Source organism: Prionailurus bengalensis, chromosome B1 (genome assembly GCF_016509475.1).
Source record: "Prionailurus bengalensis isolate Pbe53 chromosome B1, Fcat_Pben_1.1_paternal_pri, whole genome shotgun sequence".
In the NCBI taxonomy this organism is placed as follows: Eukaryota; Metazoa; Chordata; class Mammalia; order Carnivora; family Felidae; genus Prionailurus; species Prionailurus bengalensis.
In genome coordinates, this window is record NC_057344.1 from 165018976 (window position 1) to 165032710 (window position 13735).

Below are 13735 nucleotides of genomic sequence, written 5' to 3' on the forward strand. Positions count from 1 at the left end.
TGGAGCCTGCTTCGGATTCTGTGTCTCCCCCTCTCTCTGCTCCTCCCCTACTTGCACTCTGTCTCTGTCTCTCAAAAATGAATAAACGCTAAAAAAATTTTTTTTAAATAAATCATATTTTTAATGACCAGCCCTAAAGCACCAGGCTTACTGTGCCCGATGATAAATTGGCTCCAGATAATGAATGACTGAATTAGAGAGGGGCCTTGTAGGAACCAGGAATAATCATGTGCTACAAACTGAGGAGTATGATTCATCCAGTCCTCTGCACCTGAGGTCCAAAAACTCTTCCTTAGTGTTGGGGGCCAGGCATTGGAATTAAACTACTGACTCACTATCATTTGATTGCTCTCTAAAGTCCTAGACCTCAAGGGATCTAGAGGGAAAATTCTGTAACCAATTCACTGCATAGTCATAAGAAAAACAGCAAATTTAGAACTGAATAGACTGTGGCTACGTGGGATTTTTCCACAGGCAGCACAACAGGCCTGAACTTCTGATGATAAAGTCTAAGGCTCAGTGGCACCTTCTCTGGAATAATGAGTGAACAACGTGTTCCAGGTCAGCTGAGGGAGGGACTGGAGAGAAAGGGGTCAGTAAAATCTGCAGTGCCTTCGAAGGCTAAGGAGCAGTATTACTTACACATTGGCCTAATGCAGGAAGAGGAAAAAATGGCTGAAGCCCAGGCTCAAAAGAAAAAGAAAAACAAACAAACAAAAAAAACCTTCTCAAAAAAAGTAGTTCCTTAGGTGAGAGCCCTAATGCCCTGGGATATTACTAAGGCTTAAGAAAAAAAAAACAGAAGGTTCCCCAAAAAAGGACTCCATCTAGGAAATGCTGAGTTAAACAACGTCAGGCAGATTTTCTCATCGTATGATCTATCATAACCTTTACTCTACACTATAATATGAATTGTGTATCTCCAAAAGGGGGGACACAGAGATTGGTATGTCGCATCCCCCAAAGCAATTGGACAATAGAATCCTTCTGCTCTGATGGTGGACGCACTGACAGCTGAGAACTCCCCAGGAAGCGTGGTCCACGTCAGGGCCTGTCCCCAGTTCAGGCAGGTGAATTCACTCACAAGAGTCTGAGCCCACAGCCTGGGCTGCCGTGGCCTGTCTGTGCTGCCTACCTTAGGGGAGCTGGACTACCCCTTGAGGGCAGGGGGCGGGTATGGCTCCCTTAGCCTCCAGATTGCCAGGACAATCCCTGGGGAGTGCTGTGACCATGCTGGGCACAAGGGCTAGGCTGCAATAGAGCTTGATTTATACTTTTGCAGCATTTAGAGATGTGGCATGCGGGCTTTCATTTATACTATTGAATGAGCCCCTCAAATATTAGGGGCAGTCCAGGCCTGATGGTTTTTCTAAGAAGGATGATCCTATTGTGCCACAACAAAACTTGCCTTGCATAATCAAAATCACCATCATTCAGTCCCCCAAGATCCTTCTCCCGGGTGCCGGTCAGCCCCCAAGATGCCTGGGCAGGTCAGCTTTGAGTATGCACTGCTTCGTGGACTCAGAACCATCACAGCATGTGAGTTCTGGGCCCTCCACCTCAGAAGTTCCCCTCTTTTCTCTCCCAGCCCAAGCCCCTGCAGGGAAACACACACACACACACACACACATCCAGGGACACTCACAATACATACAGAGACATACATCTACACCGACATAAACACAAAGGCATACATACACACACACACAGACGTACCTACACACGGACACACAGAGGGACACAGACATACACACACAGACACACACACACAGATACAGCCAGGTTACAGTTATGAAACCTATCTTTAAGAAAAATCCAAGGTCTAGGTTGAGCAATAACATTCGAGAATTCCCAGTGGAGATCAGAATTTCCCTAAATACTCTTACCTCAGGCACTGTGCTGATTATTCTCCACATGCCCCACCGAATTCATCTGCTGCTCTTTCCTCTTTTTTTTTTTAAATTTACTTATTTATTTTGAGAGAGAGAGAAAGAGAGCATGAGTGGGGGAGGGGCAGGGAGAGGGAGAGAGAGAATCCCAAGCAGGCTCCGCACTGTCAGCGCAGAGCCCAACTCGGGGCCCGAACTCACCAACCGAGAGATCATGACCTGAGCGGAAATCGAGAGCTGGACGCTTAACCGGCTGAGCCACCCAGGTGCCCCCACTGCCCTTTACTGCCATGCTCTGTGTTCCAGGGGGCTGACCCCTAGGGACTTCCCCACTGGGCTTCCTTGTCCATTCAGGCCTTCAGCTTTCGAGAAGAGTGCGAGGAGGGATGAGGGAAGAGAGGACACTCAAGTATCAGAGCGGTGGAGGAATCCCCAGAGTGCAGCTTTCACAGAGAAGGCACATTTATATCTACACTCTGGAAAGTGCTGCATTGAGAAATGTTTCTTTGCGTCACCAGACACTGCGGGAACCACTAGACCTCTCACCCTACCCATTTATGAACGCCTGATGAAAAGAGATGGAGTTATCTGGATTGAGCTTGGAACAACGCAACCTGGATTGGGTTTTTGATATTTCCTACACGCTTTTACTTTAGATTGAATAGACCAGCTTTTGGGAAATGTACTAAACATGAGGCCATGATAGGATTATGTTATTGATGCCATAGGGCCAGACCATGTTCTCCCGTACAGTTTCCCCAGTAAGAAATGATCATTTCCGATTCTTAATCATTCGTGCATAGAATAATCATCTGCAGCAAGTAGGCCAAGGACAGAAGTGAGGAAGAAGCTCCCATTTCTCTCTAGGGATGGGAGACAGTTGGTACGAAACACGAAGTGTTTAGAACCTCCGGTAGAGAGTGAGCTGCCCCCACCTAGTGCAGGGACATCTGGGATTAGGCAGGGACACTGAGTACTTTTAGGGAAACTGAGTCTTTCTGGTCTTTCTCTGCTATATTGCACATCCCTTTCGTTATTATCAAATCTCCAGGAAACTATCCTTAAAATAGAGGCATAGGGAATGAAGAGAGAGGAGTGTAAGCTGCGTTCCCTTCACCTGCTCAGAGTGCAGATGATATCATCAGTGAGTAAGAGAAGAGCACCTCCACCAACAGAAAAGACCCCCTTGAGGGTCAGCCACAGACAAGGTCACAGCAGGAGGAACAGGTGGCGAGGCGTGGAACGTACATCCTGAGGATGGCTCAGAAATCACTAAGGGACAGGCTGCGAGGGACTAATCTCCAGGAACAATAATGTGAGTTACAGGAAGGAAAGATCAATTCAGATCGCTGAGAAAGAGAGACACGTTGGTTATACCTAATCCTGAGCTACTCATTCAGTTTTGGGAATTAAACTTCAAAAACAGCACTCTCAATCACACATGATGGTCTTTTGTCCAGCGTTCACAGAATACAATTCTTAAATAGGTGGGCGGCTGTTTAAAAATTCTGTTCCTGTATTTGAAAAATGGGACAGCTTTATACTCCCCAAAGCCCACTTGCCTGGAAACTATAAAAAGAAACAATCTTTTCAAAATGTATCTACCTAAATCTCTCGGTGCTCCTGAGACATTAAAATAATCAAATGAGATTGTACAGCACCTGATCAATGGCCTTGCCCATAATACTCCTTCCAAAGTGCATTTGGGCTTGCAGCTGATAAGAGCCATGAATCACATGAACCACACAGAAGACTGGGCAAGGGGTAATTATATCAGGTAATCAAAGTGAGAAATAGCCAGCCATAAGAACTGGGAAGCTATTTTTGTACAAAGTACAGCCTGAAAGTACAGGACAGCCTGAAAGTGACATATTCAGGATGGAGCCATCTATGTAGAAGCAGCGAAAGTAGGAAAATCTGATCCCGAAGTGAATGTTTCTACCACATAAAGCCACGGAGGACTTGATGCTCAAAGCCAGCCCTGGTGTGGGATGGCATCCAGGAATAGCCATGCCATGCACAGCAACTGGCTGGGTGTCCCTAACAAGTCACTTAGCCTCTCTGGCATTCAGTCTCAGCTGCAAAAGAGGAAGTTGGAACAGATACTCTCTAAATGCCTTTCTAGCTCCAAATTTCTCTTTGTAATTGATACAGAACTCATTCAACACTTGGGAGACAAAATCAACCCAGAAATTGGTGTCAGCTCTGACTTAAACAAAGCTTATGATCAGCAGTTTTGATACTTGGTGTCCATCAAGTACATAGATAGACTTGTGAGATATAGTCCCGAAAATTCTGATTCTGTGCTTTTGAAGTGGGTATCAGGTGGTGGTATATTTCACAAATTTCTGGGATGATTCTGATATGCTCTGAAATTTGGGAACTACTCGTCTGTTAAGTCAGCAGTTATGGGAAGGCATGACGACCCGTTATAGGAAGGGGCTGAAAAGAAAAGCAATGTTTACTGAAAACTTGCTTTATGCCAATATTGACTACATGCTATCTCATTTAATCTTCTCAGCGGTCTTTGGTTCAGGAAGAAAGGACATCTTTCCTTAGGAAGAGAAACCAACCCCAGTTGAAAGTAAGGCAATAATGGGGTGCCTGGGTGGCTCAGTTGGTTGAGCGTCTGACTTCAGCTCAGGTCATGATCTCACAGTTTGTGAGTTCGAGCCCTGCATCAGGCTTTGTACTAACAGCTCAGAACCTGGAGCCTGCTTCCCATTCTGTGTCTCCCTCTCTCTCTGCCCCTCCCCTTCTCATGCTCTGTCACTCCTGTCTCAAAAATAAATAAACATTAAAAAAATTTTTTTTTAAAGAAAGTAAGGCAATGAAGAATCCTAGATAATCCCGATAAATTAATTCCCCTTATTGACTCTTGCCCAGTTAAATAAATGATGACACTAATGGTATGCATTCTTTGCACAATTTCTTTTTTTTTTTTTTTGAAGTAGGGTGATAAATAAAATGAGAAATAAAGTTCATAAATTCAACATAGTTGCATAAATATAACATACTCACTTTATAAGTAAACTAATTGAAACAGCAAAAAAAAACCAAAAAACCATCAACGAGAATTGAGACCTTCCTCGGGTACATAAAACTTGTCAAGCCATAATTTAAGTGTATATTTCATCTTGTGTATGCCAACCAACACTCTAGACAAAGATATTCTCAGCTGCAATAGAAAATGAAGGTCTCTTAGACCTCACACTTTACACATAAACTCTCTATTTAATGATGTTTGGGTTTCTCCTCTTAGATATGCCAAGCGCAGAGGAAGACTAATAAAAAGCTTTAAACCCCAGGTTGCTAGGTTACATTATCCATTTATTTTAAAGTACAAATCTCCATTCTTGCTCAGGCTGAGATGAATTATCATTACTAAGGAATCTTTAGAAATACAGTCCGTTCTCAAAGTACTTTCCCCAGAATATTTATTCAAATAGCACTGTTCTAGAAAGGCTCTATGTTCTTTATTCTTAGTAACTTGGGATGGTGTGCAGAGCATCCTATGAGTTAGCATTTGGTGAGACATTTACACCCTAGTGGTAGTTCACCCACCAGAGAAGGGAAATTTATAGCCATTTTGAAACTTCAGAGTGAAAACAGAATTCGGACCTTGGAAGGGTGGGGTGAAGTGAATGGAATTTTTTCCAATATTTATTTTTAGCATCCCTTCAGATCTAAAGTCATTTTGTCTGGGAACATAAAGATTGAATTATGATTAGCTTAGTTTACTTACCAAAGTATCATGTGTGATGTCTTCTATTTTAAAGTATAATTAATTTAGATAGTTTCAAATACATTACTTGGGTGTTCTTGTCAACATTCCAAATTGTTCCTACAGGTGGAGCCGTCCATTACCAAACCGAAAGAAATCCAGCACCTTCCGAATTTGCTAAAAGCAGGCCAAAATCTACAGAAGAGGAGAGAGGAAGGAAGCATTTTAGGGTGCTTACTGTTTGCAGGCACGGTGCATAGGTAATCTCATAGGTCATGTCAGAATCCGGGGGAGGTGGGGATTGTTGGCCCATTGTACAGGTGAGGAAGGTGGGGCTTAGAGAAGTCACTCAGCTAGTAAGTGGTAGAACTGGGATGGAACTCAGTCTACCGGACCCCACAGACTGTGCTTTCTCTCTCTTACATCACTCAATGACTGGGGGAAGCCATTAGCCGCCAGGGGGCTGCAGACTGTGTGTTGCCCACTACCCTCACGCACCCTAGGAGGTACGGAAATACCACTAACCCTTTTCTGCCTCCACTGCCTCAGTGGCACCCATGAAAAAACTTGTGGGGGGCAAATAAAGAGGCGGGTTCTGAAGTTCACCGTTGACTGCATCCACCCTGTAGAAGATGGAATCATGGCTGCTGCCAACGTGGAACAATTTTTTTGGGGAAAGAATCAAAGTGAATGGAAAAGCTGGGAATCTTGGCGAAGGGGCTGTATACCTTGAAAGGAGCAAGAGCAAGACCAGCTTAACTCCTGAAGTGACTTTTTCTAAAAAGTATTTGAAGTATCTCACCAAAAAAAAAAAAAAAATATATATATATATATATATATATATATACACACATACATTATATATATATATATATATATATATATATATATATATATATATAATAATGTTTGAACAATCAACATGCTTGGCTGCATGTAGTTGCTAACAGGAAACAGAGTTACCAAATACCTTAACCACATTAACCACAATGAAGAAGGGGAGGAAGATGGGATTAAAACTTGTTTACTTGGAACGTTTTGTATGAGTTCTTGAGTAAACGTGGAAACAAAAACAGAAACAAAAAAAAAGTGCCATTAACCCACCATCATGTATCATTGAGTTCCTACCATGTGATTCTGATTCTGTCATTCTTTTTTTAATGTTTATTTTATTTATTTTGAGAGAGAGAGAGAGAGTGCACACACAGGAGGGGCAGAGAGAGAGAGGTTGAGAATCCCAGTCAGGCTCTGCATTGTCAGTGCAGAGCCTGATGCAGGGCTTGAATTCACGAACTGTGAGATCATGACCTGAGCCAAAATCAAAAATCTGATGTTCAACCAACTGAGCCACCCAGGCACCCCTGATTCTGTAATTCTTTAATACAAAGGGCTCATTAGTGCAGGACAGTTTCCCTGCATGAAGAGAGCCAGTGCCTTAGCCCAAGAGCTCAGGGCAGTGTCTTCAAGGTAGCCCCACTCAGCCAGGGATGAAAGCTGTCACCAGTCCAGCTCCTGCCAGCAGCTGGTGCCTTCTTGCGTCAAGAGGCATCAGGACTAGAAAATGCATAGTAATGTGGTTCCAGGTAAGTGATTCTAGTTTCCGGCTCTACTATCTGAAAGTGTAACCTCACTTCTGATGTCAGGAGTGGGCCCATGACACATACCTGGCCAATCATAACCGCATTTCCCCAGGCACAACGAGTAATCCAGGAGTGGGTGATGCCTCAAATAGAGCCAGAGACTTTCCTGAGTCTGATACGTGGATAACGGGAAAGAGAAGTTCCAAGTTGGGAGGCTGTGACATTTTGGCTGCCAGCAACCATCTTCCCTATTATGAGCCTGGGGAGAAAATGTGTCTGCAAAATGAAATCAGAGATGAGAAACAGTGAGAAAACAAGAGAGTTCTGGTGGTGCCCCATCCCGGGAATAGGCACTACCGCGTACAAGCTTATAAACTAAGCCAGAACTGTCTCAGGTATGTGAACCAATATATTCTCTTCCGCTTTTAAACCAACTGGAGTGGATTTCTGTCCCCTAGACTCGACGCAGCTTTGATTAATGCATTCGGTTACCTTTCCCAGGGACTGAAATTCTCTTGGTTTACAGCCATGTCCTTGGCCTGGTTTAGTTTACAACTTCCCCCAATGAACTCCTTGAACATGAACCATATTGCCACGCATATATCCATCTCTTGAATCATTCAGCATTATAAATCATCCTGAAGAAACAGTGGCACTGTATTCCGGTTAAAATATTCAGGGATACTGATTACACAGGATAGCGATGCCATGCAATGGTGATTGATTGCCTGCGGAGGTGGCTAAATCCCAGATAGGGGATGACAAATGAGGGGCCTCTGTGGGGCCAGCTGCTTCTATTTCAGTGTGGAATCTGTCCTCATGGAATTGCAGCCTTCTTATCTGGTTTCACTTTTAGGATGGCACATTTTGTAGATGCCTTTACGGAATGTGTGCTGATTACTCCCTTTCCATATGTGTTTACGCCAGGGTTCCTCAGCAGTGGCACTATTGACCTTCTGGGCCAGGGGATTCTTTGGGGAGCTGTCCTGTACATGGTATGCACGCCCTAGCTGCCAGGTGCACTTTCCTCCATTTGTGATGATCAAAAATGTGTTTGGGCATGCCAAGTATCCCCTGAGGGACAAAACTCCTCCAGTTGAGAACCACTGGTTTAGAGAGATCACCAAGTTTGAACATTTGGTCTTTAAAAGATACCTTTTTTTCCAATCATTGTCCTGAAAAAGCACATGCTAGGTCCCTATTATTCTCAAATAATTGAGAATGTTTCTCTAGCAATGGCTAGACTTAGGCCATTATTTCAGGTGAGTTCCTGTAATGTGTTTGTACATTTAACCATGCAAACACATGTGCACGGACATTTTTCAGAGTTTTCATTCCACAGTCCTCTGATTGGACTACTCCGTGTTTCCTAATTGCCTCAGTCACAATGACTGTAGTTTATAACAAAGACTTCAGTCAAGGTCTGATTCTAGCACCCAACTTTTTTCCAACACTGAACCCTTGTACCCCCGTATTTATGCCTGAGCATCTGGCATTGAAGCCAGCTCACTACATGAGCTTCTTCTCTATTAAGGTTGCCAGATTTAGCAAATAAAAATGCAGGATGCCCAGTTTAATTTGAATTTCATACAAGTGATGCATAGTCTTCTTTTTAAGTGAATTTATTTATTTTGAGAGAGGGACAGTGAGTACAAGTGGAGTAGGGGAAGAGAGAGAGGGAGAGAGAATTCCAAGCAGGCTTCGTGCTTTCAGCGCAATGCCCAACTCGGGGTGTGAACCCACGAACCATGAGACCATGGCCGGAGCCAAAATCAAGAGTCGTATGCTTAATGACTGAGTGACCCAGGCGCCCCCTACAATGCATAATCTTTTAGTGCAAGTATCTTCCAAATGTTGCTAAATATCATACGATACATGGGACAGCCCTGACAACAAAAAATTATATCGTTTATAAATTGCATGAAACATACCTACATTTGATCTGGGCACCTTATATCTCTATCCACTCTGTCTTAAATCTGCTTGGAACCAGAAGGACGTTCCTTTGTCCAGAGCTGCCCTTGATGGTAGTGTGCTTGTCAGATTCTGGGTTACTCAGGGTCCAACCAGGAAACCAGAAATCAAATGGAATTTTAATATAGAGAAGTGCCTCTACAGATGATGTAAGAGGCTTGAGAAACAGAAAATAATGAAGTAACTCACAGATTAGTAAAAGGGTAACGTTTATTCCCATCCCTAGCCTGGAGGGACAAAAGAAGGGGATGGGGTTATTGAGGCCAAGGTCTGAGGTCATCTGGCAGACCTTACCTTGAAGAAGCCTGATGCAGCAGAAGCAGGAGACAAAAAGAGATACGATGCCTGTCTCCACCTAAGGAGAAAAGGAGAGAGAAATACTCTGGCTCCTCCCACCAGCCTATTTCCTACCAGTGCCTCCCACTGGCCAAACCTAGGCAGTAACTATCTAAGACACCTGAGAACTGCAGCCAGTCTAAAACAGTCTGAGCTCGCCGACCCTGATCTTCAGGGCCCCTTCTCTTCTCAGGGGTGGGCTGTCTCTTCTAGATCCACAGAGCCCAGGAGAGGTGGAATCGTCCTGTCTCTGGGATTCAGACGAAGTCTCGGCAGCCACCGCGTCATTCACCAGTGCCTACTCCAAATCTAGTAGTGAGAAATTTTGAACTGGTTTTTAGAAAATTCTGGGGCACCTGGGTGGCTCAGTTGGTTGTGTCCGACTTCGGCTCAGGTCATGATCTCATGGTTCACGAGTTCGAGCCTCGCATCCGGCTCTGTGCTGACAGCTCAGAGCCTGGAGCCTGCTTCTGCTTCTGTGTCTTCCTCTCTCTCTTCCCCTCTCCTGCTCACACTGTCTCTATCTCAAAAATAAATAAACGTTAAAAAAAAATTTTTTTTCAACGTTTATTTATTTTTGGGACAGAGAGAGACAGAGCATGAATGGGGGAGGGGGCAGAGAGAGAGGGAGACACAGAATCGGAAACAGGCTCCAGGCTCTGAGCCATCAGCCCAGAGCCTGACGCGGGGCTCGAACTCACGGACAGCGAGATCGTGACCTGGCTGAAGTCGGACACTTAACCGACTGCGCCACCCAGGCGCCCCTAAAAAAATTTTTTTTTAAGAAAAGTCTGATGGTGTCCACTAAGTCACCTACTGAGTTTTCCTGTGATGAGTCACAGTTTTGCTGTTCTAAGTGCTATTCTTTCCAGTTCTGCTCTTCCTGCATGTTAGTCCCTACAGCTATTCACAGACACTCTGGCTCCCCACTGTGCCAGCACCGCACACCTCCCTCCTCGGAAATCAAGTGCGACCACGTGACTTGCGCTGGCCAATGAAACGCAAGCAGACGCATACATGCTGCTGCTTCTGGTTGAAGCTTTAAGAGCAGACACATAATTCACCACTTCTTGTTTTCAGCCTTAGGGCCCCTGAGAGAGTCTGGCAGGCCGGAACACAGGCCCCGCTATTGGTTTCCTATTGCTGCTGTAATAAATTGCCAGAAACTAATTGCCTTAAGACAATACAAATTTGTCATCTTACAGTTTTGGAAGTCAGAGTCCAAAATCAGTATCACTGGGCTTAAGTCAGAGTGTTGACAGCTGGCTCCTTCTAGAGGCTTCAGGGGAAAATCCTCTCCGTGCCTTTCATAGGGTCTAGCAGCTGCCTACACTCCTTGACTTGTGGTTCTCCCTTGCATCACTCCAGCCTCCTCCTACTATGGCCTTTGATCTGCTTGCCTCCCTCTTTTGAGGATGCTTGTGATTACATTGGGCCCACCTGGCTTATCCAAGATGATCTCCCCATCTCAGGAGCCCTAACTTCATCACATCAGCAAAGAGCCTTTTGCCATATAAGGCAACATATTCACAGGTTCTGGGGACTAGGATGTGGAGATCTTTGGAGACCGTTATTCCCTCTACCAGCGTCCTTGAGAGATTTCAGTGAGCAGAACCCCACCTGCCAAGCAGCGCTAGACACATAGTATGAGTAAAAAATAAACGTTTATGGCATTGAGTCACTAAGATTTAGGGGCTTTTCTGTTACTGGTGCACAATTTAGCCCTCATTCACATCCTGTTTCCTTTCTGTCTCTGTCTATATTTTCACAAAATTTAAAAATAACTTAGAGTATTAAATATGGCTATTCTCTGCACAAAGTACACTTTTAAATAGTATGCCATTGGGGGACCTGAGGGGCTTAGTTGGTTCAGCATCCAACTCTTGATCTTGGGGTCATGAGTTCAAGCCCCGCATTGGGCTGTGTGCTGGGCGTGAGGCCTATTTAAAAGATAATAATAAAAAAAATAAAATAAAATAAAATAAAATAAAATAAAATAAAATGTATACCATAAATAATCTGTGAGCAAACCAAGGAGTTTGTTGTTCCTATTGTTCCCAACTTTAGATCTGCAAAATAGACTTAAAAATAAATATTGCACGTATTCAACACCCTAACAGAAGTCTTTTCTGCATGTGAAAAATCTTCACATCTTCCCTTTGTTGCAAAAAACCAACAGGTTAGAAATGTTGATTTACTTAGATGTTGACCTGGGTGAAAGTGAGAAAGAAAACAACTCACTGAAAGATTGCTAAACATAGTGTTGTTTTTCATAGAAGTTGGGGGAGGGAGAGGTCTGACCATGGAAAGAAAACACTGAATTTCTAAAGTATAATCCTTCTCTTAATTTCCGTAATTATGTCATAGGTCATAAAAAGTAGAGTGATAAATGTCTAACAATCCCGAAAGCTGAAATGCAGAGTCTGAGCTGGGCCAGGACCCACACCACTTCATCATATGTCAGATGGACATGTGGACACGTCAGTTTCAGTCCCAAGCAGTGGTCACCAGCATTTTGGTCCTGCCCTTCTATTCAGTAAGAAGCCTTCAGTACATGCCTCCAATATGCGTACTTACCAAAGTGTTAATGAGCGTTACAATGAATGCACATAAAAAAGAAAATTAAAAGATCATGTTGGGGTGCCTGGGTGGCGCAGTCGGTTAAGCGTCCGACTTCAGCCAGGTCACGATCTCGCCGTCCGTGAGTTTGAGCCCCGCGTCGGGCTCTGGGCTGATGGCTCAGAGCCTGGAGCCTGTTTCCGATTCTGTGTCTCTCTCTCTCTCTGCCCCTCCCCCATTCATGCTCTGCCTCTCTCTGTCCCAAAAATAAATAAACGTTGAAACAAAAAATTTAAAAAAAAAAGATCATGTAAAAGTGAAATAAATAACATTTTGAAATGCCTTGCTAATCACAATGGCATCATACTACCCTAGTTAATATTTTAGGACACAAGATGCCCTTAAGGAAAGATTCCTCGTTAGTGATAGTAGATGCAAATCCAGTTGTAAACTTCTTGATAATTTTGAGTATTTTTGCCTGACTTTTTTTTTTTAATGTTTTTTATTTATTTTTGAGACAGAGAGAGACAGAGCATGAGCAGGGGAGGGGCAGAGAGAGAGGGAGACACAGAATCCGGCAGGCTTCAGGCTCCCGAGCTGTCAGCACAGAGCCCGATGCAGGGCTTGAACTCACGAACCATGAGACCATGACCTGAGCCAAAGTCGGACGCTTAACCGACTGAGCCACCCAGGTGCCCCTGCCTGACTTTTTTCAGATCTAATTTGACCTGCATTATTTTTACCTTTTAAATTTTTTTATGTTTATTTATTTATTTTGAGAGCAAGAGAGAGCATAAGCAGGGGAGGGACAGGGGAGAGACAGAGAGAGAGAGAGATACAGAGAGAGAATCCAAGCAGGCACCATGCTGTCAGCACAGAGCCCAATATGGAGCCCCATCCCATGACCCCAGGATCATGACCTGAGCCAAAATCAAGGGTCAGACACTTAACCGACTGAGCTACCCAGGCGCCCCTATTTTTTATTTTTTAATGTGGATAGCCAAGCATTTGTTTTAGGAGTAAGAGTATCTGTTTTGTCACTTTTGGTGTTTGTCTGCTTGCACTTGTGTTATTGTTTTCACTTCAATCCATGGTTCCCTTGCAGGAAATGCCTTTGAAGTCATTTGTCTATTTTATGATAGATAGTTAATGTAATTAAACCAAAGGGCTTTTATGGCAAAATGGTGATGCATCATACTAAAATCAAATTGCTTGCTAAAAACAAATGCAAGAGTGAGGAAACCACCTTCAACCTTCTAGAATTCCCAGTAGTCTCTCCTCAGAGAAGCTCCATGTGATACAACCAAGACACAAGACCATCTGACGTTTGGATCAAGTGAGGCTGCCTATGTCAATCCATGTGTTTAACATTATAATGCTTCTGGGATGCATGTGTCATACTCCATACAACTATAATACAACCCCCCCCATTGGTGGGGATACTTTCTAAGGCCCCAGTGGGTGCCTGAAACCACAGGCAGTACCGAACCCTATATGTACTATATTTTTCCTATACATACATACAATAAAGCTTGACTTATGAATTCATCACAATAAGAGATTAACAAGAACTAATAATAAAATAGAACAATTATCACAATATACCATAATCAAGGTTATGTGACCATGTCCTCTCTTTCTCAAAGTATTTTACCATGCTGTACTCACCTTTC

General features: G+C 43.7%; 1 pseudogene; it reads left to right on the forward strand.

Annotated features, from left to right (window-relative positions):
- LOC122469395 overlaps window positions 1-8203 on the forward strand; it is a 42458-nt pseudogene extending 34255 nt beyond the window's left edge.
- The last annotated feature ends 5532 nt before the right edge of the window (window positions 8204-13735 follow it).